Source organism: Talpa occidentalis, unplaced genomic scaffold (assembly GCF_014898055.3).
Source record: "Talpa occidentalis isolate TD23 unplaced genomic scaffold, MPIMG_talOcc4v2.1 talOcc4.2, whole genome shotgun sequence".
NCBI lineage: Eukaryota > Metazoa > Chordata > Mammalia > Eulipotyphla > Talpidae > Talpa > Talpa occidentalis.
This window is the reverse complement of record NW_023602073.1, coordinates 61,737,838-61,759,859: the sequence shown is the minus strand read 5'-3', so window position 1 is coordinate 61,759,859 and position 22,022 is coordinate 61,737,838. Positions and strand designations below refer to the sequence as shown.

At 38.8% G+C, this 22,022-nt stretch overlaps 1 protein-coding gene across 1 annotated transcript in view; it reads right to left on the bottom strand.

Annotated features, from left to right (window-relative positions):
* The window catches only part of DAAM2 (dishevelled associated activator of morphogenesis 2), a 166,673-nt gene extending 144,651 nt beyond the window's left edge, over positions 1–22,022 (bottom strand). Inside the window, exon 1 of the mRNA XM_054698765.1 lies at positions 21,810–22,022. The gene's annotated coding sequence lies outside the window, so the exon portion shown is untranslated. The remainder of the gene's footprint in view (positions 1–21,809) is intronic.

The following is a 22,022-nucleotide window of genomic DNA, read 5'->3' as shown; positions in this document are numbered from 1 at the left end:
TCCTAATGACTCAATGTGGCTGTGAGAGGGGACTGAGGTGGGCCAATGGTTCCACTATGAGGCAAAGCAAGAAACCCCTATAATGTGTTAACTATGGGTAAGTTTGAAATAAAGTGTCATTGTTCAAGTTTACTCCCCAAACAATGACAAGCTGCTGCTGTCTTCCAATACCATCATCCACAAGCTTCAGGATGTCCTGGAGAAAGAAAAATGACAATGCATTGGTATCTTAGCTTGCTCTGCAGCAGGATCTAGAGCTGATGTTCCATTAGCTAGATATGTCCGCACAGACACTTTCCAAACTCACTAACAAGTAAATGTCACTATAAAACAACAAAAAGATTCTTTGGAAATTCCCTTTTTCCTTTGCATGCAAAATGGGTTTCTTGAAATGCAAATTTTTCAGATGAAGAGTATGTTTTTAAATTATGTAAAAATCATTCCATTCAAGAGGAAGGATTTTGTACTACGGTTATTGTCATTTTTTTGTTTATTGTAATTAAATTTAAATGTACTTGTGATTTACACAAACCCTATTAAATTATGTTCACAGTATTTTTTATTCCTTATAAATCTTAAATATACCCCTGCCACCATAAAAGAAAATTTTCATAACTTCGAAGGATAGATAGATGACCTCTCTGTAAGCTTGTTGATTGCTATAACTGAAGATAAATAACAGGCAGACAAAGAGATTCTTACACGGTTATGCCTCAGAACTGTCTTGCCTCAGAACTGTCTTTGCTGCTTTTGTTGTTGTTGCAAGTATTGCTACCAGGGTGGGGAGGGGGGAGCAAAAAACTTGGCCTGAACTGAAGGAACTCACACATTCCTAAAGTCATGAGTAGGCACAAGAGGTGGTACAGTCTGAGTCTAATTCTTTCTGGTCCTCCCTCCCACTGCCTGAGTTTCACATTTACTGAGGCCCCCATAAAGCATTTGGTTCAACCTATGTATCTACCTCCCCTGGAAAGGACTGTGCATTCCTATGCTGTGTCTGGCTTTGATGCCACTGAATTTTGTAATTATCATCTTTTTTTTTAGAAAAATAAAGTCTTACCAGTAATTCACAAGTGTTTGTGCACATGTTGAGAGCTTGATTTTTATTTAACACATATCAGTTTCCTTCCTGAATAGGATTTTATGGAGCATGTTTGGTGTGAAATTTGTTACACCTCATCAGATATGTAATGGGATAAGGATGACCTAAAAGCAGTGACACTGCCTTCTGAGATGCGGTGGAGATTCACAGTCAGCTACTTCTAACCACTCAGGCTTTACATTTCACCTTAAAACTAGAGTCTTCGGTAAATTCAGTAAACACAGAACATGTTTTGATATTTCAGAATTTTTAGATGCCATCCTGAAAAGACACAATATGTCATCATCTGTTGATTTGTGATAGGCATTGCTTTCGCCTCATAGATAGAATGCCCATTCTAGTTTCAATGACCACTTTTACTGAATGACTGCATTTGTTTCCCCTTAAAATTCATCTTTTGTTGTCATTTTTTAGTGATACTAACGACCCATTTTGTGTTCTGTGAAGTGTGTGTGTTATACTTTACACTTAAAGAGTCAAATTGCCAAGCCAGACAAGCCCTTGTTATTGAAGAATCTGTCTGCTTGATGGAAAGCATTGTCCTACAGCAGCACTCTGTTTGGTCCTTAAATGTAAAGATCAGTCATGTATTTAAAATCAGATTTTTCTTCCTTAAGAATGAATGTCCTACTGTAAAATATTGGAGGCAATTTATAAATGAACGAAGGCAGATTTGTAAAGATAGTCTGAAAGTCATTTGCATTTGTGTTAATTAACATATCTATTTACGATTATTCTATGTAAAGATACATATTTTTCCATTAATTACAGTCACGTGTCAATTAACATCAGGAATTCCAACTGAGAAATACACGATGCATCTATTTTGTCATTGTATGAACATATTAGAATGTGATTGTACAAACCTAGATGGTGTTGCCTACTATAAATCTAGGTTATATGGTTAGCCTACTGGGGCTACCATTGTAGATGCAATCTGCGTTTGACTGAATTATCATTCAGCAATGTATAACAGCATATTGTTAACATAAAAAAAGAGTATTGTTCACATTTATGGAGTGTCTAAATCACCACTTTCTTCCTATTGGCTTCAGTGCAACACTGAAGTGAACTTTGTATATGCCTTTTGAGGCATATGACAATTTCCAATACATATTTATTTTCATATTGTTTTCTTAAAATGTGACTCTCCCTCCCCTGAGTCTGGGTGGAGGTTCCTGACTGCTTTGCCCAACAGGGTATGGTAAAAAAGATTCTAGGTCATAAAACTTTCAGTCTTATTTCTCAGAATCTCTCTCTCTCTCTTTCTCTCTCTCTCTCTCTCATGCACACACACACACACACACACACATTGTCTTCTCTCTTTGAAACTACTAGTTCTAGAGGAAGTCATCCCTAGCTGATGAAGAAGTTCTACTAGCCAATGAGGGAAATCCCCATGGAGAGTTTCTCATGGAGAGTAGCTGGGATTCTCAGCTAATGGTCATCATCAATAGCTACATTGTGAATGAAAAAGCCTTCATGAAATCACAATTCTTATTCCCAGTTTGAACTCTGCCAGCTGAGGATGCAGACACCAGGAAGCAAAGACAAGCCTTGTCCATCCTACCCTTTCTGAACTCCTAATCCATAGATCCACGAACAAAATAAATGTCTTTATAATGCTGCTAAGTCTTAGGGTAATTTGTTATGTGTCTATATACTTAGAACACTTTCCTTTTCTCTTCCCATCTTTCTATTCCTAGTCTTCTATGGTTAGTACAAAAATTTATCATTATAAATACTGGTGGGGGCTTCCCTGGTGGAGCAAGGGGTTAAGACGCAACCTATGAAGCTTTTCGCAGCCACTGCAGCATGAGTTTTATCCCCAGTCAGGGCTACCCACATGGCACAGCAGACCTCTCCTGACTCTCCTGCTGCTCCCCTCAGCAGTGTATTTCAGTCAATCAGCCTGTTCTGCTTCCTACTCTGCAGCTGGTGAATCCTCTCAGACCCCCACACCTCTGGCCTATACCCCAGTTCTTATATGCTTAAATAAATAAATCTTTAAAAAAAATACTGGCGGCAGTATATTTCATGGTACTCTTGTTTTTTGGTTTATTTCTTTCTTTCCTGTTTCATTTTTTCATGAAGCAATAATTAGGAAAGTAGATTCTGGAGCCAGACTGCCAGCATTAGAATCCTGGTCTGCCCCTTATTAACTGTGTGACCACAGACACAAAGTTATTTAACCCTTTTGGGCTTCAAATTTCTCATCTATAAAATAATAATGAAAATAACAACAACATCTATCAGAGAAGGTGGCTTGGAGGACCAAAAGAGTTAATACATGTAAGGGACTTAACATAATATCTGGTATAATAAATGCTCATTAAAATATTAACTATTGCCATTATAGTTTTAAGGAGCTTCATTTTTTTAAATTTGTGTTTATACACCAAAATATTGCAATATAAATAATATTAAATTTATATCTACATTGAATATAAACACATATAATCACAATATCCTATTACTTCATTTTCTATGTTTTCCTCAAGATGCCTTATACAAGAAAACATTATTCTTAAAGTCATAATCATTGCAAAGATACAAGAGTACAGAAATAATTGATCACTGTGATCCAGACACCTACCAAGAGGTAGGAATATCCTCATCTTATAAATGAGGAGACTTTCATTCCTATGGTCAACAAACTATTATACAAACATTAACATTATAAGAAAGGAGACTATTATGTGTATATTACAAATAATACAATTATTAGAGAAAACCTAATAAAGAAGAAAAACTGTTCTGTGTTTAATGTAGTCAATGAGCTAAAAAGACTAGCTGAAAATTATAGCATGGAAATGGGAACCATAAAATATGATCCAGCATTTTTTAAGAGAAAATTGATAAAAATTGGGCCTCCCCTGGTGGCGCAGGCTGTTGAGTGCAGCACTGTGAAACTGTCTGCAGTCTCTGCAGCGGCGATTTGATACCGGCCAGGTGGTGAGAGTCCCACATGGTGCCGCAGATCACTCCTGCCTCGCCCGCTGCTCCCCTCAGCAGTGTATTTTGTCAGTCTTCCTGTTCTATTCCCTGCTCTGTCTCTGGTGAATCCTCTCACCCTCCTGTGCATCTGGCCTGGACCCCGGTTCTCGTATAAATAAATAAATAAATAGATAAATAAATAAATAAATAAATAAATAAATCTTTAAAAAAAAAGAAAATAGATAAAAATTTAGAATTGAAAATAGAATTGAAAATAGAATTGAAAATAGAATTGAAAATATAATAACTATATTAAATCAATGGATAGATTTAGTATCATCTGAAGAGAGACTTAAAAGAATTGGAAAATGGTCAAATATATTTAAAATGAAGCATGAAAAAACAAATGAGCAAAACCATAGAAAATACAGAAGCAAAGGTAAGGGACATGGAGAATATAATAAGGAATTTTAGCATGTTTAATTGGATTCAAGAGGAAAAAGTGAAAGCAAATGATCAGAAACAATATTTATGATTGATAAGTGAGAATTTTCTACAACTGATGAAAACCACCAATCCAACGTCCGTGCTTCAATACAAGGAGTATAATGAATAGAAACCAAAGCAAATAAAGGAAATTTACATCTATGTACATAAGAGGAAAACTACAGAAAAGCAAAGATGGAGAGAAGATCTTAAAAGCAGCTAGACAAAAAGGAGACTACCTTCAAATGGGCCACAATTAAACTGACTTCTTGGCAGCAGCCCTGGAAGCCACAGCCAGTTGATGGATGTCTTTGGTGTGCTGGAAAAAAACAATAGCTGCTCCCCTAGAATCCTTCACCAAGAAAACAATTCCTCAAAAAGACATTTTCTTTCAACAACAGAGATAGTTCATCACTAAGCGATCACAATAAAATACTTTCTAAAGGCAGTTTGTAGAAAGAAAGTAATCCCAAATCTCAAACTAAATCGTCTAGATGGTCAAACTAAAGTCTTAAATATTTTTTAAGAGGAGAAAATACCATTTTTGTACCATTTGAATTGTATCCCTGACATATTAAGACTGTATAGACTGTGTCCTTTTAGTAGGACTGCATTGGGATATAGTCAATTAGCACTATCTCAGTCATAAAGATATATAGTTATTTAGTTTCTAGATGGTGGAGATTAGGCTATGGGTATAATGAAAACTAACCCGCAAAATGCAAAGAAATAGAAAGCTTTCAGTCTTCCTTTATCTTTTAATTTAGATTCAATGCAAGTCAGGCATATTCAGAAGGACATACTGGGTTCAAAATAACAAATTCTGCTTTTTCGTTTCCATTTAATCATAAAACCATAAAATGTTATATTGTCTCAAACTGTACAAACACTCATACTGAAAAACTATAGAGAATCAAGCAGAGAAAATCATAGCATTTTAAAATTGCAAAGTACTCAGAGACATAGGAATTCCATCAGTTTTGTGTGGGTATTTGAACACATCCATGGATGAGGAGCTCACTGCTTCCTGTCCTATTGCTGGACATTTCCAATTGCTTGAAAGTTTTTTGAAATGAGCCCAAATATCCTTCCTATAACTTGCTTTTATTTGCCTAGCCCTGTCTTTCCAGGGCAACATCAAACAAGCATACTCCCTCATCTACATGACAGACCATATTATAAGGCAACTAAAATGTACCCCTTCAGCATTTGTTCTTGTAGACTAAACATCTCTCAGGCAATTAAGCCAGGCCCAAGAAGCCTGCACTTGAGTAGACAGAAGAGAAATAATCTGATTCAAGGAAGAAGGGAGTGGTGGAATGAAGACTAGAAAAAGTTAAGGCAGAGGAGAGGAGACTTTGGAGAAAATGAACTGAGAACATATATTTTATAAACTAATGATTACATTTATATACTTGGTGATTGTTTTTTAAAATTGAGGACTTATGTGCTGCATTAAAAGTGGGAATATTATTTCACCAGGTTGTAAAGTCAAATCTGGGGCTCAAGGTGATCTAGGCACTTTATGCTGGTAAGAGGCTGCATCTTATTCTGAGACATGTCTTGTAAAGGAAATATCAATCTATGTCCGGGGTATAGATCAGAGACCTGGGGGATGAAAGGATTCACCAGGGACAGAGTCAGGAGCAGAACAGGCAGATTTACTGAAATACACTGCTAAGGGGAACAGTGGGAGAGACAGGAGAGGTCTGTTACGCCACCTGGGTTAGCTCTCTGGCCCATGATCCAATTCGGGTGTAGTGGTGATAGTGCTGAGACTGAACCCCGAAGCCACCAAGGAAGACCGACTGTGTCCTTAGATTTTGAAGTAGCACACTGGAATAAGAGATCCCAATTAAAGCTGTCTAGCTGAAAATCCAAGTGTAAGGAAATCTACTTGCAATATCTGGTCAATCCCAGAATGGAACTGTCCCTCCTGGAGCAAGGAACTCCAGAAAATGTGTTCATTTGGGGACTTAGGTAAAACAAGGAACAGTATGTCACTCCTTGTGGGTATTCACTGAGCATTGCAAACAACACTGAGCAACTGGTAGTTATCAGTATTTGTTAATGTTCTTAGGAAAAGGTTGAGTTTTAATGGCTTTTCCTGTTGCCAAGAACTTTGGCTACTATGGCTTGGAACCTGCACCATCATTCATGTATAAATCATAGCATAACAACCTGACAGTGGCTGCAGTTGAGATCTAGCACTTGTGAGGATTAAGTGCTAACTAGGAAATGCCAGCTTTTATACTGTGTAATCTTACACAGTCTGCTCCTACTCAGAGTAGAATCTTGAAGAATTGGCCAGGTGGGAGAAAAATCCATGAGAAGACGGTGACCTGTCTAATTCGTGTCTGTACATATTCACCTGCTTGCCCATTCTCGCAATTAGCAATGTGTGCTGTGTTTCATATTGATTTTACTGTCTATGGGAAACATAATTAGGAGGTGGGTAAATATATTAGTCAATTATTGCTGCAATAGGTAACACTGTTCAATCATTTATAAATAAACATTTTGTTTCTCTTCCTGTTCTGTGGATTTGCCAAAGTGGAACTCGTTCTGTCACAGGTTGGCTAGTTTAGGTCCAGTTTGCAAATCAGATTTGAGTTGGCTCTGTGGATTTCATTTGTAACCCAACTGAAGGGAGAGAAATTAACTAGGCATATGCTCTTCTTATAGTGAACACAGAAGAGCAAGAGGACAAGCCAAACCCAGGAAGCATACACCTGGTTCACGTCCTTTCCATGACATCCCACTGGCCAACTCCATCACCAATCAAGTAGATTTTGGGAAGAAGTAAGCTCCCCCAGGTCCCACTGCTCTGTGGAGGAGAGTGCTTGGCTGCGAGGGGAGGAGTGTACATCTATAACCCTATTGCTGGCTGCTGAAGAGTTGGAATGAATAATGCAATCCACCAGAATAAATATTCAGAGTTTTTTGTAAAGGCTGACCTAGATACGGCTCTTTTTTTAAATTCAAAGATAATATTTTAGGCTAAGGCCCAACAGTGTTAAGTTAAATGAACCCATTAACACTAAAGAACCAACAACAGTAAAAAAAGTCATTAATCCTAAATCCAAAATTAAAAATGTTCCATGAAGGTCTCGTGGTGTACAGTCATGAAGGGTGGGGATGCCTTAGGCCTCAAATGCAATAAGCTTGGCAGAGAAGTCACCCTGCCTCTCTGGCTGGTTCAGGGTAAGGCAAATGCACTCAGCCTTCTTGACATTGCCAGCAGTGCCAAAAGGGATGTGCTGGTTGCCAGCAAAAGTGCCATTAAAAAATGGAAATGAAATATAAAAAATGAAAGTTGGGATAAAATGTCTAAGTGTGTTTATGGAAAGACCTATCCATTTCTAAGTGATGTCATGGAAAATCCATCTTTGGTCTACCCAAGTCAAGGACATTTTATAAACTGAATAATGTGACAGTTTGTGACAAACTCTAAAGCCACTAACCAAAATCTCCTGCCTCAGGGAAAAGGGTAGCTGGAATTTCTGAATAAGTAAAATTATGGCTTAGAGGTTTAGGGAGAGGCAATAATTCAAAAATATTTACGAGTCTATAGATGGGTATGTGTGTGTGTGTGTGTGTATAAATCAGTGGATGCATACACACAGATGAACACATACACTATGTTGATTTTGCCAACCAATACTTACTTGTTAAAGCAAGAACTCGCTACTTCAGTATCTGAACTCTTTATTTTTTATTAAGTCATTGCAATCATCTTGTTTGAATAAAATTTAGCTTCTCCCCAGTTCAAATTTGCTCAGCCTCAAAGACTCATTAATTATATCCTTAATGTAGGGAAATAGAACACCTTAAGGCTTGCAGTAGTTCAACTGGAAGGGTGTTGTAAGGTAAAAGAAAAGTGTGTCCCAAAGGCATTCAACAATTCAATATACCTCTCATCTTATATAAAAAAAATGGAAAATGTATCAGAATACATCATAGACCTAAATGTAGGACTATTGATATAAACTATAAAATATATAGAAATAAAAAAATAGTACAAAAATCTTTCTGATTTGGATTAGATATAACACTAAAAGCATGCACCATGAAAGAAAAAAAGGAGATAAATTAGACTTCATCAAAATTTTAAAAATCCTTGCTTTATGAAATAATATAGAGAGAATGACAAAATAAGTTAAATACTTGAAAAAAATTTTCACAAATCATATATTATATATGTATGTTATATATATATAGATAGATAGAGAGGCTTAACAAAAAAGCAAATAAATAATTAAAAGAAGGCCAAAAGATTTGCACTTCACCAGAGAATATATTCAAATAGCAAATAAGCCTATGAAGAGATGCACATCATTTGTCACCAGGAAAATGAAAATTAGAACCACATGAAATACTGGTACTTATTAAATGGCTAAAAGAGTTTTTTTAATTGTCAATATCAAGTGCTGATGAGGATACAGAACATCTGGAATTCCCAAATATTGCTGGTTGGAAAAAAATGGTACAGTCATTTTGCAAAACAGTTTTAAGGGCTTCTTATAAATTTAATCTTACCCTAACCATATGACCTAACATGTTTACTCCTAGGTATTAACCCTAGAGAACTGAAGATTTGTGTCCTACAATGGGTAACTGAACAGAGCAACCAATTAATGAATACTATTTAGCAATAAAAGAACAAACTATTGACTCATGCAACAAAACCAATGCATCTCAAATGCATTACACTGACTCAAAGAAGCCAGAATCAAAGACAACATACTACGTGATTCCATTCATATGACATTCTGGAAAAGGCAAAATGATATGGATGGAAAATAGATCAGTAGTTGTCACAATCCAAATGTGAAGAGTACAGATTGGCAGCATGGGGAATTTTTCAAGGGTGATAGAATTTTTCTATATTCCAATCATGGTAATTGTTATATAACTTTAGCATCTGCCAAGACTCATAGAACTGTACATTTAAAAAAGTAAAATTACCTTATGTAAATTAAACAATAAATTTTAGGACTTCAATTCCACAAACACTAAATCTTTGAGTATTATAAAATACCATTCTGCTAAAAGTAGCACAGGATACAAGAGAAAAAGTCAGAATTCCTGTCCTCAAGAAAACCAAAAAATCTAATAGACTTTAAACTATGGTTTAAAAAATAAGGTACATTTTCACTGAAAACTGTGCTGGAAAAGAGTCTATATACAGGACCTCCCTGGTGGCACAAAGGGTTAAGATGCAACCTATGAAGCTATCCTGCACCCACTGCAGCATGAGTTCGATCCCCAGGCAGGGAGATACCCACATAGCACAGCAGACCTCTCCTGACTTGCCTGTTGCTTCCCTCAGCAGTGTACTTCAGTAGACCTGTTCTACTGTATTGCAATACAGTGTATTTCTGTTCCCTACTCTGTCTCTGGTGAATCCTCTCACCCTGCACATCTATGGCCTATACCCCAGTTCTTATATGAATAAATGAATATTTAAAAAAAAAAGAGTCTATATACAGAACATGGAGAGTTTACACCAGGGCAGAGGGGTCTAGAGGCAAGTGACAGAGATATCACTTTGTAAACATGGTGGAAATGGAAATGTATAGACTTTAACATGTACCTTAAAAGATGAATGATTTGGTAAGCAGATACTGTAGATGGGAGAGAAGAGAAGTTAGATCAGACAGAATAGAACGTGGGCACAAGTGGTTAAGGAAACTATATGGAAGAAGAGTCCAGTTCAGAAAACAAATGGGAAGTGTTGGAGCTAGTTTGTGGAATGTCTTGCATAGTTGCCTAAGATGTTCTTAATTCAATAGACAGTGGGATGCCATCAAAATTTTCTTGGTAGGCTTGACTTTAGATAGATTTTCCTAAACTCCTTTGACAGTTGGGGCACTTAAAAAAAGTGTAACACATAGATGAAATAGCAACAAGTTGCTTTGGAGAGTTAGTGCCAGCTTTTTGTTAAAATGTCCTTGATTTAGCAACCAATCTATGGAGAAAATGTCATAGAGAACAGATGTTTAGTATGTACAAAGCATTACTATTATCAAAACTATATGTAAGACCTTATAGAACACAAAGCAGACAGAAAGCAGGGATCATCATGTAGACAAGCAATACTCAGGGACAATGGGTTGGTAAAGGCAGCCTGAACATCTGTTTGAAGGTTGGAAGTCATGTGTTCTTGTATCAGATACATCTCATGTGATTTCCTATGACTCCGCACACTATCACATTGTAATTTGAGGTAGATCATTTTACTTAGAGGTGGATAATTGCACAAGACTTACATAAGTGTTTGGTAATTTTCTAACATTTTTTTTTAATTATGTGCTTATACTGTTGGTGACCTACTCACATCTCCTAAGCTCTCCCCAAACACCATTGCGACTCTGGATTACAATACAGTATTCTACAGTATCCTACCTCAGACAGTTGTGCTTCTCTTGGTACAAGTGAAACAGTGCAAAGACTTGGGGGACAGTTCACTGCTTGTGGGTTCTTACCCATATGCTCACAACTGCCACATACCACTTACACTTAGGATGCAGCAACAAAGGGGCTTAATAGCACAGTGTTAACTGGGGAAAAGGAAAGAGTTTCTAAGGCCATAAAAGCCCAAAAGTCCTACCCCAGATAGTGTTCAGTAGTGCAAAGCAAAGGCATCTTGTGCAAGATGGAGTTGTCCCTTTGATGAGAGCCTGGAGCTGTGGCACACCAGTAAGTGGTGGACAGCTCTCAGAGGTGGCTAGATACAAGTCAACAGAGCTTGTCCACACAGGTCAGTTGCCGTGGACCAGCACAGCAGTAGGCAGTAGACGATGAGGCCACCTCAGGGTTGAGAGAAGCGTGCAGGGTGGTCAGGGCGTCGGCGAAAGAAATGACAAACAGACACACTTCAAGAGTGAAAATCTGAGTGTAATTTTCTCTAAATTTGTGACCAGTATATATATGTTTTCCAAAAGCACAGGAATGAATATCAAGGAAATCAGCTTGCTCATGGGCTCAGTCTACCACTATCAGGGAGGTGATCTACATAACAAGCAATGACCATTATAGAAGAAAGAAGGAAGTTTAGAAAGACAAATAAGGGATTAAAGTTTGTAGTTCTAGAAAGACGGGGGGAAAAGTCACTGCAGGGGGAGGTGCAGCAGTCAGTGGTACTGGTCAGCACTAGTCAGCAGGTAGCGGTGCCAGAGGCCCCAGTGTTACAGCTCTTAGAGAGCTGTTGACATAAGCCAACAGCAGACAGCTCTTCAAGAGACACCAGGCACAAAACAGCAATCAGGCTGAAATTTGAAGCAGAGATTAGATACAAAGATTTGCAGAGGTCTGAGTCCCAACAAGTCTCCCTGACCAAATCTGAATCAAATCCTCTGGATTATATCCAATTCAGATGCCTGCTTTTCAGTCCTGATTGGTTCATTTACAATTTCAGCTGTTTAACTGCAGCTGGTCAGACTTGAACCTAATTGGCCCATTTACAATTCAAGTGCTTTATTTAAAAATGAAACCCCAGTCAGCTGTCCAGACCTGAAAATGTATGTTGAAGTTGGGTAGGCAATTACCACTGCTGGTGTTAGTCAGCACACCAGACTGGCCTGGGGGCTGTCACAGTGCAACCCAGGCTGACACTGGGCTGGTGGGCAAGCTGCACACACCTTGGACTTTTGTTTGTGTGTGGCTCCTGCCAGGGCTGGCCCTCAAACCCAGTTGATGCTGGGGTGGGCAGTCAAACCTGGTCATGCCCTGCAGCAGTAGCCACAGGCTCCTGTTTTACAAGGGCTTTCTCTGAAGGCCAGTAATGAGGTTAAATTAAACTTTAAAATTAAACTGGGTCCTGTGAGCCTGTAACCCCCACTAGCAACCCAGATATCAGCAGCATTTTTTGTGAGCTAGCTGCCCCCATCAACATCTTCAACACCCTGACAACCTGCAGAAAAGCATTTGCTAACCCAGTGCTTGCTAAGTAACCAAACTAACCAACTAACCAAAAAGGACCTACAAAGTAAAGGAAACTGGAATATAAAAGCTAGATTCCAGCTGCTAACTTTCGCAGATAGCCACTGATTTCTACAAAGTCTGCCCAACTTCTGCCCTTTCTTCCCTTTGAAGGTACTTTCAGTTAAACTGTTTTACTTCTATCCTCTGAGTCTCCGTGTCTTCCACAACCTGCATCAAGCTGACCTAGACCCCTGTCCACCACATCAGCCAGGGCACTGGTTTACCAGGTGGGTTGGAAGTGCTTGAGAGGGGAAGTATTTATACCCCAGGATTTGCCCTCAAATAATGAGGAGCAAGAGCTGTTGGATAAATAGCTTCTGCCCTTTCTTCCCTTTGAAGGTACTTTCAGTTAAACTGTTTTACGTCTATCCTCTGAGTCTCTGTGTCTTCCACAACCTGCACCAAGCTGACCTAGACCCCTGCCCACCACATCAGCCAGGGCACTAGTTTACCAGGTGGGTTGGAAGTGCTTGAGAGGGGAAGTATTTATACCCCAGGATTTCCCCTCAAATAATGAGGAGTAAGAGCTATTGGATAAATACTCCAGCTTCCTCAGTCCTTAGCAGAGCAAGATTGAGTTGGCCCTGCACAATCTTTTGAAGTTCCTCAGTGGAATTATGTGCTAGCTTCTCCCCCATGGTAACCCACCTATAAATGCACCTTCCCTTTGTTTTTCTCCTTCCCCTGCCTTCTTAGGATTACCTCCCAAAGAGAGCTTGGGGGGTGGTGGTGGTGGTGAAGGTATGCAATCTAAGACAATTTTGAATTCTCCCCTATCCCCAAGCATATTTGCATCAATTTAACAAATATATTCTCTTTCATTACATACATTTACTAAGCACTTGCTATGCCCATAGACTGAGACCATGATAGCAAGTAGAATGTGTAACGTGTGTTATCAGTAATAATGATTATGTGGCATCTGTATACAAGAGGGGTGTGTTGGGGGGTGTGGGCTAAGGGCATGTGGAGTCTATAGCTAGAGGTCTGTATACAGTCTGAGTGGATTAAGAGAGGCTTCTCAGAGACCATGTTATTTCAGCGGGGATCTGAGCAGAGCAAGTGCTCAGAACAGAGGAAGGAGAGAAGTGCTACAGGCGGCTCAATTTAGGAAGCATTTCTTTAGAGTTTGGGAGAATGAAAAATCATGGAAAAGGAGGAAGAGCCATTGTCTGAAGTACCAAAAACGTCCTTTGTCAAACTGCCAAAAGAAACCCATTTTAGCATGAAATGAAAGAAGGTAACCATTTAATTGGTGGTCTGTAAATGGTGCATTCTTTTTTAAATTAAAAACAACTTGATTCCTAGATTCATCAAATGCTTCCCAGACATCCTGGATGAAATTCACTAATTTTAACAATGGGCTACTTTGCTTCCCTATTTATCTCTGTCTCTATTATCTTCTATTGACTCAAATGTTAATGTGACTCCTTTATCACCCTGAGAAATTTGTAACCATCTTTTTGTGCCTGAAGAAAGGGGGTACAGATACCGCAACAGTGATGGTACATTTGTTTCTGTCTCTTCTTCCGTGTCTACTCAATCTCTTTTATCTTCGTCTTATTGGGTGACGGAGAAGAAAGTCATTTTCACCACGGAAATATGAACCTCACATAAACCACTTTAAATGTGAGGGTTTTATTGATTGCTTGCAATGAGTTATACATCTACTTCTTCATTCATCAGGCATGTAGAAATGGTTGCTATGTGTCTAGTGCCTGGAAACACAAAGAAAAAAGCAACAAAGTGTGAACCTCTTAAATAATCCTAGGCATAAAGGGGGGACAGGCAACATTGACAGGACATTCAGTGCTATTACAAAAGAATGTATAAGATGCATTTACCAAGGGGGGGGGGGGAGACGTTAACTTTGCCTAAGGGCTAGGTGATGGTCTTTATAGAGTGACATTTGAGCTGAATCTTGAAAGATGAGTTTGGTTTTCCTTGGGGACTGGGAAACAGCAGTGGAAACAGAAGGAACAATATGGGCAATGGCATGTTTGGCACCTGCACAACATCAGTGACTGGAGTACAGGGCCAGGGATGCAGGAGTATAGGATGTACTAAGGCTGTAAAGTTGACAAAAAGGTAGTTTGAGACCAGGTTATAAAGGTTATTTTGGACTGAACTTTGTATGTAACAGGGAAGGTTTTGGAAGTTTTCAAACAAGGAGTGATATGAATGGATCTGCTTTGCATAAAGTAATCTGGTAGTAGGTGCAGAAATTGGAATAAAGGGGAGGACAAGATTAGAGACAAAAAGAAAAAAACAACAGTAGAGAGAGAACTTTGCTAGTCCTGGTGAAGAGATTAGGAGCCAATAAACTGTGATCATGAAGTAGATGAGAAAGAGAAAAAAAAAGATTTAGGCGGCAGGATCATCAGAATTTAGAAGTAACTATATGAGAGAATAAGTGGGACGTGTCCAAGGGCAATTCTGAGGTCAAGTCTGAACAACTGGGTCTATCCTATTTATTTCAGGATGTACAGCTACAACTTATAACTCTGGAGTTAGAAAGTTGCAGTCAGTGGCCTGTGGGAGACTTAAGCCATGCTGCAGACATTTAAGAAGTGAAGGAGCAATTTCAAAAGAGCAGATTGCTAAATAGCTAGATTCAGGATGGGTGCAGTAGCAACATTCATGTGTCAACTAAGGGAACTCTGTGAGATGAGCCATTTTCTTTTATGTCTTAAGTGATGTTATTTGTTGGTAAGCATTTCTTGTAATTCTGAAATATGCATGGAAACATGCTAAAGTAAACAGCCGGAGGAGTTGGGACAGGGTGGGTAATTTGCTAGAAGAGAGGCATTCTGGAGCTATTTTTATCCCAGCCCATCCCTTGCTTCATTGGGATGTTGGTGAAACATTCAGGTTGTTTATGAGGAGCCTATGTATAAATACACAATCAAGTCATATTTTCCATTCAAAACTGGAGGCTTTACCAGTCTTCCCTCTATGCCATGGCACTGTCATTTGGTTCCTGCGCTCCACTCTATAATCCGGCAAGAGGCTGGGCTGTAATTCCATATGGCTGGCCACCAGCTTCCAGCCATAAATGACTTTGATGTTGTCCTTCAGGGGGAGCCCCAGAAGGGGTGCAGGAAGAGGATCAGACAAAGAGACAAGAAGGGGGCCTCTGCCTCTCAGCCAGTGAGGTGACAAACCCAAAGGAGACAGAACCCAGTATGACGTCGAAAATTTGCATCTATCATCCGATAGGAAAAGGGAGGTCATACAAGTTTACCAGATCCAACAATTTCCACTATGATCCTGTAAACTCAGTTGTTGGTAAAGTTATGAATTCCCTCTGCTGTGTGTGCAAAGATGGTTATGTTAATGAAATTATGCTTTAAATTAGCTGAACATATTCTCAAAAGAAAATTCTCTGCTGAAATTATATATTACAGATTTGTGGTACCCTGGTTCTGCAATTTAACAGCATGTTGTTATTATTTAGTTTTTAATGAGTACCAGAAAATGCTCTGTGTATTCTCCACTTGCTTCAGAAACAATGGAGTGACTTTTTTTTATACTGCCAGGTATAAAGGGTTCTTGTTACTGACCACTCATAACACTGATGAGTGCTCAGCTGAAAAGTGTAGCTAAGGAAAGGCGCCTCTACAGAAAATATGTTCTTTCTCCCTCAGCTTTCAGTTCCTTTGTAATCATGCCCAATGTCCTATCCATGATGCCAGACATAGTCTTGAGTTCATCTGTATGCATGGGAGCAAACCTCATGAGAGTACAGGAATAATTTAGATCAATTCATGTTTGTTCTAATGACATTTCTGTTTTCTAATAAGCAGCAAAAGTCTTGTTATTGGTCTTCCCTTATTGTAGTAAGTGAAAAGAAGTAGATTCCATGTTTTCTGTCCTGTTAATGAAGGCCTGAGCATTGCTGTCTGGACATGTTTGCTCAACTGATAATAAGGGAGGAGTGTCATACTATGGCACTACCCAAAAAATGCAAAAACATAATTTGAAAGGAAACTTGCATGTCCATGTTTACAGCAGCACTATGCACAATAGCCAAGATATGGAGATGACCTAAGTGCACCAGATCAGATGATTGGACCGAGACGATGTGGTATATGTATGCAATGGAATATACTCAGTGATCAAAAAAATATAAACTCATTCCATTTGCAGCAACATGGATAGAGCTGAAAGTAATTGTCTTAAGTGGAATAAGCCAGAAGGAGAAATATAAAATACTGGATGGTTTCACTCATGTGTGGAATATAAAGAAACAAAACAAAGGATTAGACAAAGACAAACTTTAAAATCACCCTTGAAAACTGCCCATAGATCTTATAGATCTGTGGCATCCAGGAAAGGAGGCAGAAAAAGAGAGAGGCCTCCCCGGTGGCACAGCAGTTGAGAGCTGGGTTGCGAAGCTGCCCGCAGCCTCTGCAGCGCCGGTTCAATCCCCCTGGCCACAAGGCGAGGGTCCCACATGGCGCGCAGACCTCTCCTGCCGGCCACTGCTCCCCTCAGCAGTGCACTTCGTCAGTCTGCCTGTTCTGTTCCCTGCTCTGGCTCTGGTGAATTCTCTCGCCCTCCCGCGCTTCTGACTGTACCCAGTGCTTGTATAAATAAATAAATAAATAAATAAATCTTTTTAAAAAAAGAAAAAAAAGGAAAAGAGAGTAGAAAGGAGAAAAAAATGGGGGAGGGGGTGAAGGAGAGCACAGTGGATTATGGTGGAGAATATGGGTGCTATTGGATGGTGGGAGAACTATGGTGGCCATACCACAGGGGAGAAATCCTGAGTGTGAAAAAATGAACAGGGATAAAATAATGGTAGTTCAAAAAAATGCATACGATTAAAACAAATAAATAAACAAAACAGGTTCAAGTCCCTGATATGGAATTACTGATTAGTAATAAATTATTTTATGCAAATAAAAAGTGTGTTTGATTTTAGAATAAACAACTCATAAATCCCTCAAAGCCACCGATAAAATAGGGGAGAGAGAAGTTTACTGCAACTAGGTAACTTCATGCACTTGTTCTATAATATCAAAACTACCAGCCCATAACATTTTAACTGGTCCCTCTTCAGACTTAAAAGAAAAATGATGAATTTTATAGCTGTAGCACCAACAGCTACAGAGGTGGTTGAAAACTAATACTGGAACACAGTTTACATTTTTCTTAAAAAATATACAAGCACACGAAACACAACTAGCTTGCTAGAGATTAATTCGTTTCAGGAACAGCTTAATTTCTTTCATATTTGAGGTTTATAAGCCCTGGCTAATTTTCCTGGTGCAATTATATGTTATTTTGGCAACTGCTGAGCTCAAGAATCTTTTAAAGTATTTAAAGGCATTTTAACTCCCACATTTGAGCAAGCAGATACGGTGCAAATAATAATAATAATGAAAATATATCCAATTGTGGGAAAGACACTGTAAGTTGGAAATTTAATCTCAAAACATATTAATAACCATTAGCATCATCTGTTTGAGATTTAGGTAAACCTGTCAGAGGCAGTGGGCCTGGGAGTTAACTAATGTCGGCTCTTTCAGGAACAGAAACAGAGGTTGTGAACTGGGGTCAACTGATGGACTTACTTAGGCAGCTTTGTGCTTTAACCATGTTGAATATAAAGGCTCAGGAAAAGAAGGTTCAGGAAAAGTAGTCTCCAGTTCACCAGGGCCACTCCCTATAGTCATACACTGGCCCCAGGAGATGTATGAGTTTACGATCTCTGGTATATCTTCTGGACATAAATATTTTGTAGTTTCTGCTTTATGGGTATTTACAAGTAAAGCAATTCAATCCAGAGGTCAGAACCTTTTGGGCACTGAGTAGTCTGTGTTCATCAGACACCGCAGTAACATGTTTACATTCATGTCCACACATAATTGCTGTGAAAATTTCACTAGGTAGTTGTTATCACCCATCTCCACTTTTGGATGAGACAACTGAACTATAAAGACATAAATTAACTTGCCAGTGTCACTGTTAGGTGTGCATTTGATCACATGTCTTGGAGATCATTCAGGAAGTATAAACTTCTCACATCCTGGACCCATAGATTTCCTTCCTACAATGCTCCCCCAGGTCAAAGGCTGCTAGCGTCTTTAAGCAGCCTAGACCTCATGGGTCAGCACTCGTAACGGTCTCTTGGAAATACCAGTGGACACCTTGCCTCTTCCATTACACCCTTTTGATATAGAGTAGTCCCCCCCTTATCTGTGGTTCCACTTACCCACCGTCAACTGTGGTCTAAAAATATTATATACAAGATTTTTGAGAGAGAAAGCGAGAAAAAGAGAAAATAGCACCATATAGCCCAGCTCACATCACTTTGTTGATCTCTTATTCTGCCTAATTTATAAATAAACTTCATCATAGGTATGCATGTTTAGGAAAAAGCATAGCATACATAGGGGTTGGTTCTATGGATTCAGGCATCCACTGGGAGGCTTGAAATGGATCTCCTCAGATAAGGGGGGACAACTGTAATGTCAGTTATTTATTTACCTGGGACATTTATTATCTTCTCTCCTTTCTGTATCTTCAACCTCCCCTCCCTTACCTCCTGAGATATGAACAAAACACCCCTTCTTTACCCTGGGTTCCTTGAGCTTTCACCCTGTGTTTCTTCACAACGCTTCCCCATGAAGCTTCTGGAAAAGTAGTGTCTCAGGTTGACTCCCCTTTCTCATCTGGCTTCTGATCTCAACATTCCAATGAAGGTTTTGTCTAGGCTGTTAATGAGCTTCTAGTTGCTAAATTGGATGGACATGTTTCAGTGTATCCTCTTTAGAATCCACACCAACACTTTCTTCTGCTCAAAATGTCCTCTTAGCTTCACTGATTCCCTTTCCTCCTTCAGACCTCTCTGCTGCTCTCCTCAGTATCCCTTGCCGGTCTTCTCACACCTCCAGCCATTTGCGTGAGGATTGCTGCTTCAGTTCTCTTGAGTGACTTGATCAGTTTCTGAGAAAAATCCTACAATGACCCCCAAATCTATATTTTCTTTTTTTAAAGATTTATTTATTTATGCAAGAATGCGGTATAGTCAGAGGTGCAGGAGGGTGAGAGAATTCACCAGATATAGTGGGGAGCAGAACAGGCAGACAGACAAAAGGCACTGCTGAGGGGAGCAACAGGCGAGGCAGGAGAGGTCTGCCGCACCATGTGGGTTTCTCCCTGGCCATCTGGGAATTGAACCCACGCTGCAGAGGCTGTGGACAACTTCACAGCGCTGCACTTAACCCTCTGCCCCACTGGTGAGGCCCCGCAAATCTATATTTCAACCAGAGCTTTCTTCACAATCAAGTTAATGAACACAGGCATCATTGCTCATAGTTACCTTTTAAATGTTTTTTTTTTCTTTTTAGTGGTGAGAAGGCTGCTTAAGATCTATACTCAGTAGACTTTAAGTATATAATATTGTGTTATTAACTATAGTACTCATAATTGAGGTTGTATATTAGGTGTTCAAAACTTACCCCTAAGTGGAAGTTTATGCCCTTTGACCTTCATCTCATTCCCCCCCACCCCTTCTGCCCCTGGAAACCACCATTCTACTCTCCGTTTCCTTGAGTTTGATTCTTTTTTTTTAGATTCTCCTTATATCATACAGTACTTGTCTTTTTCTGTTTGCTGTCTGGCTTATTTAACTTAGCGTGATGCCCTCCAATTTTATCTATGATGTCACAAATTGTGGGAATTTCCTTCATTTTAATGATGGAATAACATTCCATTATACATACATACATATATACATACATACATACATACAAATGTGTTATATATTCCATTTTACTACTATATATTTATAATAATGGGATTTTATTGCATATATGTTATTCCATATAACATATTCTTTATTCATTTGTGAATGGACAGGTTGTCTCATTTCTGAGCATATGTCTGAAGGGAACAAAATCAGTAATTTGAAGAGATATCTCCAGTCCCTTGTTCATTGCAGCACTATTCACAAAAGCCAAGATATGCAAACAACCCAACTGCCCAATCTTGAGTCATCTTTTTTCCTACCACCCATCACCAAGTGAGAGAGCCACTAAAATCTATTTTATAAATATCTGGTTCTCTTCTCTTTTTCATCCTGCTACTACTGCACCTGTTCATACACCATCTTCAGTTGTTGCCTTTCTTAGAATAGTATAATTTACATATAGTATAGATATTCCTTTTAAGTGTATTAGTAGTTCCATGGAAATGTGAATAGTCATATAACCACAACCATAATCAGGATTTCATATGGTCCTGCAACCCCTAGCCCCTCAAAAGACAACAACCTCTCCCAATCTCTTTTCCAACCCCCAACCTGGTACTACTAACTTGTTTTTCACCCCCTGTAGTTTTGTGATTAACTATGTTGTGAATAGAACCACAACAATCATTCTGCCCATGTTTCTGGGTGAACACCAGCTTTTATTTCACTTGGGTAAATACCTAGGATTGGGATTTTGGGGAACATGGAAAGATAGAGAGGTAGATGGAGATACAGATATGTGTGTGTGTGTGTGTGTATTCCATTTTTCAAAGTGACTAGTTCATCTTGCATTTTTTCCATCCATGCCTGAGAGTTCCAGCTGTTCTGAATCCCTGTAAGCTCTTATTATTGCCTGTTTTACTCTCTTATTTTTAGTCATTCTAAGAGGTGTGTCAAAGTATCTCATGGTCTTTAGTTGTATTTCATTAATGATTAATTATGTTGAACATCTTTTCCACATCTGTATTTATAATCCATATAGTGGGAATTGTCTACTTAAATCTTTGACTCCTCCTTTTTCAACAAGTTGGGTTGCTTGTTTTCCCATTTATTTTTGAGTTTTAAGGTATTCTGAATGTTTTTCCTTGGTTGGATATGTTCTCAGAATTTATGGCTTGTCTTTTCATTCTCAGTTTCTTTCTAAAAACTTTTCATTTGTAGATAATTATAGATTCAAATACAGTTGTAAAAAATAACACAGAAAGATCTTGCATCTTCTCCCTCCAGTTTTCCACAATGGTAGCATATCACATAACAGTATCACAACCAGAAAATGCTCATTTATACAATCCATCAATTTTATTTAATTTACACCAGTTTTATATGCAGGTGTGCATATGATGTTTTATTCAGTTTTACCATATTTGTAGATTTCTGTGATTACCACCATATTCAAGATACAGTACAATCACAGGGATCCTTGTACAGCCACATCCCCCCTCCTTGTCTCCTTAACCTCTGGCAATCACCAATGTGCTCTCCAACTGTAAAATTTTGTCATTTCAGGAATGCTATATAAATGGAATCATAAACTATTACCTTTTGAGTGTGCTTTCTTCCATTCAGCATAATTCCCTGGAAAAATCGTCCAAGTTGCTACAGGTATCAGTAGTTCCTTCATTTTTATTGCTGAATAGTACTCCACAAGTTTTTAACCATTCATCGGTTGAAGGACATCTGTGCTGTTTCCAGTTTGATGGTACTATGAAGAAGCTGCTTCAAACACTCATGTACAGATTTTTGTGCAAACAC